Raw genomic sequence first — 5,000 nt, 5'->3', positions numbered from 1 at the left:
TCACCGAGTCGGGACAACAACAACCTTATTGCCAAGCAAAAGCCAGGCAATCCCACCCACGAGGGTGGGAGCTATGCACAAATACGTGCTTACCATGCTATCCATGCCCAATGCAAGCCAAGGCCTGCCCAAGCCAAGAACAGCATGATCATCACCAAGAACAGTTTACCGAGTAGCAACATTGGCACAATTTTCTTGCCACAAGCAAAAGCACGGCAAGCCCATGCATTCCCACGAGAGGGTCACCGAGTCGGGACAGCAACAACCTTATTGCCAAGCAAAAGCCAGGCAATCCCACCCACGAGGGTGGGAGTTATGCACAAATACGTGCTTACCATGCCCAATGCCAGCCAAGGCCTGCCCAAGCCAAGAACAGCATGATCATCACCAATTTCCTCACAAATTCATCCAAATTTCAATTTTTTGATCGAATTCCATCAAGAATGTCCATGAATTTGATTGAAATGATGAAAAGAGCAACGAAATTGCAGGGGAAAACACGTTAAGACGTAGTTTTTGCTTGCCTGCTGTGCCCATAGGCGCGCCCCGTGCCTGCCGAGCCTACCCCCACACCCACCCTCCCCCTATATATGACTGGAAGGCCATTTTCAGTTTTGTAGAAAAAGTGCACTTTTTTCCCTGTATCCATAAGTTTTTAAAAGTGCTTAAAAGTGGACCTAGAAGACGAATTTTTTTTTGAATTTTTTTATGGTTGTTAGGGACATTAAAACAAGCAAAACCACGAAAGAATCGTAATATTCCGATGTCGGATGAATTAATTACGAATTTTTCGGCCGAAACTTCGCAAAGGGCGGATACCACGTAAAAAACAACCTAGAAGTCGAATTTTGACTTCGTTTTTTTTGTGCACACCCCACACAATAAGTATAAGTGGACTGGAAAGTGGCTAAGCGATCCGACGAAGTTTCGATTGAGTTTGATTTTTTGGCCGAAAACTCGAAAAAAGGCGGATTTGACGTAAAACGCCGCCTAGAAGTCGAATTTTGAGACGGTGTCTTGTGTGCACACTCCACACAATATGTATAAGTGGACTGGAAAGTGGCTAAGCATTCCGAGGAAGTTTCGATTTATTTTGATTTTTCGGCCGAAACGCCGAAAATAGGCGGGATTTTGCAGCCAAGTGAACTACAAATCAAGGATCAAATTTTGTTGCCCCAAATTGAAGGCTTGTTAAGAACCTTATTATACAGTATACTCCCACACAAGATATTGGTAGCATGTCGTATACCTCGTTCGGACGCGTTTGCGCGATTGCGCGTTGCGCGATAAAGCGATTAAGCGACTAAGCGACATAAGCGCATCAAGCGCTTCAAGCGCGAGATACGCGGATACGCGGGCGGGCGGTCGGTCGCGCGCGTGGGGATTTTTAATAAAAATCCCTAGTAAAAATTCCCATCATTTACCGAGTAGCAACATTGGCACAATTTTCTTGCCACAAGCAAAAGCACGGCAAGCCCATGCATTCCCACGAGAGGGTCACCGAGTCGGGACAGCAACAACCTTATTGCCAAGCAAAAGCCAGGCAATCCCACCCACGAGGGTGGGAGTTATGCACAAATACGTGCTTACCATGCCCAATGCCAGCCAAGGCCTGCCCAAGCCAAGAACAGCATGATCATCACCAATTTCCTCACAAATTCATCCAAATTTCAATTTTTTGATCGAATTCCATCAAGAATGTCCATGAATTTGATTGAAATGATGAAAAGAGCAACGAAATTGCAGGGGAAAACACGTTAAGACGTAGTTTTTGCTTGCCTGCTGTGCCCATAGGCGCGCCCCGTGCCTGCCGAGCCTACCCCCACACCCACCCTCCCCCTATATATGACTGGAAGGCCATTTTCAGTTTTGTAGAAAAAGTGCACTTTTTTCCCTGTATCCATAAGTTTTTAAAAGTGCTTAAAAGTGGACCTAGAAGACGAATTTTTTTTTGAATTTTTTTATGGTTGTTAGGGACATTAAAACAAGCAAAACCACGAAAGAATCGTAATATTCCGATGTCGGATGAATTAATTACGAATTTTTCGGCCGAAACTTCGCAAAGGGCGGATACCACGTAAAAAACAACCTAGAAGTCGAATTTTGACTTCGTTTTTTTTGTGCACACCCCACACAATAAGTATAAGTGGACTGGAAAGTGGCTAAGCGATCCGACGAAGTTTCGATTGAGTTTGATTTTTTGGCCGAAAACTCGAAAAAAAGGCGGATTTGACGTAAAACGCCGCCTAGAAGTCGAATTTTGAGACGGTGTCTTGTGTACACACTCCACACAATATGTATAAGTGGACTGGAAAGTGGCTAAGCATTCCGAGGAATTTTCGATTTATTTTGATTTTTCGGCCGAAACGCCGAAAATAGGCGGATTTGACGTAAAACGCCTCATATAAGTCGAATTTTGGGAAGGTGTCTTGTGTGCACACTGCACACAATATGTATAAGTGGACTGGAAAGTCGCTAAGCATTCCGAGGAAGTTTCGATTTATTTTGATTTTTCGGCCGAAACGCCGAAAATAGGCGGATTTGACGTAAAACGCCTCATATAAGTCGAATTTTGGGAAGGTGTCTTGTGTGCACACTGCACATAATATGTATAAGTGGACTGGAAAGTGGAAAAATATTTTCGGAGCACTTTGATTTTTTGGCCCCCCGCGTGCCTTGCCACGCCCTTGCTTATAGCAAAACGAGACGGGGCCTTGGTCCAACTTGGCATAGGCATGGAATTTGATCTTTATTACTTGGCCACGGTCATGCCACGGTACATGGAGGTTGCTTGACACCCCCGTGTGCATTTCGGAGCACTTTGATTTTTTGGCCCCCCGCGTGCCTTGCCACGCCCTTGCTTATAGCAAAACGAGACGGGGCCTTGGTCCAACTTGGCATAGGCATGGAATTTGATCTTTATTACTTGGCCACGGTCATGCCACGGTACATGGAGGTTGCTTGACACCCCCGTGTGCATTTCGGAGCACTTTGATTTTTTGGCCCCCCGCGTGCCTTGCCACGCCCTTGCTTATAGCAAAACGAGACGGGGCCTTGGTCCAACTTGGCATAGGCATGGAATTTGATCTTTATTACTTGGCCACGGTCATGCCACGGTACATGGAGGTTGCTTGACACCCCCGTGTGCATTTTCGGAGCACTTTGATTTTTTGGCCCCCCGCGTGCCTTGCCACGCCCTTGCTTATAGCAAAACGAGACGGGGCCTTGGTCCAACTTGGCATAGGCATGGAATTTGATCTTTATTACTTGGCCACGGTCATGCCACGGTACATGGAGGTTGCTTGACACCCCCGTGTGCATTTCGGAGCACTTTGATTTTTTGGCCCCCCGCGTGCCTTGCCACGCCCTTGCTTATAGCAAAACGAGACGGGGCCTTGGTCCAACTTGGCCTAGGCATGGAATTTGATCTTTATTACTTGGCCACGGTCATGCCACGGTACATGGAGGTTGCTTGACACCCCCGTGTGCATTTTCGGAGCACTTTGATTTTTTGGCCCCCCGCGTGCCTTGCCACGCCCTTGCTTATAGCAAAACGAGACGAGACGGGGCCTTGGTCCAACTTGGCATAGGCATGGAATTTGATCTTTATTACTTGGCCACGGTCATGCCACGGTACATGGAGGTTGCTTGACACCCCCGTGTGCATTTCGGAGCACTTTGATTTTTTGGCCCCCCGCGTGCCTTGCCACGCCCTTGCTTATAGCAAAACGAGACGGGGCCTTGGTCCAACTTGGCCTAGGCATGGAATTTGATCTTTATTACTTGGCCACGGTCATGCCACGGTACATGGAGGTTGCTTGACACCCCCGTGTGCATTTTCGGAGCACTTTGATTTTTTGGCCCCCCGCGTGCCTTGCCACGCCCTTGCTTATAGCAAAACGAGACGGGGCCTTGGTCCAACTTGGCCTAGGCATGGAATTTGATCTTTATTACTTGGCCACGGTCATGCCACGGTACATGGAGGTTGCTTGACACCCCCGTGTGCATTTCGGAGCACTTTGATTTTTTGGCCCCCCGCGTGCCTTGCCACGCCCTTGCTTATAGCAAAACGAGACGGGGCCTTGGTCCAACTTGGCATAGGCATGGAATTTGATCTTTATTACTTGGCCACGGTCATGCCACGGTACATGGAGGTTGCTTGACACCCCCGTGTGCATTTCGGAGCACTTTGATTTTTTGGCCCCCCGCGTGCCTTGCCACGCCCTTGCTTATAGCAAAACGAGACGGGGCCTTGGTCCAACTTGGCATAGGCATGGAATTTGATCTTTATTACTTGGCCACGGTCATGCCACGGTACATGGAGGTTGCTTGACACCCCCGTGTGCATTTTCGGAGCACTTTGATTTTTTGGCCCCCCGCGTGCCTTGCCACGCCCTTGCTTATAGCAAAACGAGACGGGGCCTTGGTCCAACTTGGCATAGGCATGGAATTTGATCTTTATTACTTGGCCACGGTCATGCCACGGTACATGGAGGTTGCTTGACACCCCCGTGTGCATTTCGGAGCACTTTGATTTTTTGGCCCCCCGCGTGCCTTGCCACGCCCTTGCTTATAGCAAAACGAGACGGGGCCTTGGTCCAACTTGGCCTAGGCATGGAATTTGATCTTTATTACTTGGCCACGGTCATGCCACGGTACATGGAGGTTGCTTGACACCCCCGTGTGCATTTTCGGAGCACTTTGATTTTTTGGCCCCCCGCGTGCCTTGCCACGCCCTTGCTTATAGCAAAACGAGACGGGGCCTTGGTCCAACTTGGCATAGGCATGGAATTTGATCTTTATTACTTGGCCACGGTCATGCCACGGTACATGGAGGTTGCTTGACACCCCCGTGTGCATTTTCGGAGCACTTTGATTTTTTGGCCCCCCGCGTGCCTTGCCACGCCCTTGCTTATAGCAAAACGAGACGGGGCCTTGGTCCAACTTGGCATAGGCATGGAATTTGATCTTTATTACTTGGCCACGGTCATGCCACGGTA

Source organism: Trifolium pratense, unplaced genomic scaffold, assembly GCF_020283565.1.
Source record: "Trifolium pratense cultivar HEN17-A07 unplaced genomic scaffold, ARS_RC_1.1 scaffold_57, whole genome shotgun sequence".
NCBI lineage: Eukaryota > Viridiplantae > Streptophyta > Magnoliopsida > Fabales > Fabaceae > Trifolium > Trifolium pratense.
Note: the sequence above shows the minus strand (reverse complement) of the source record.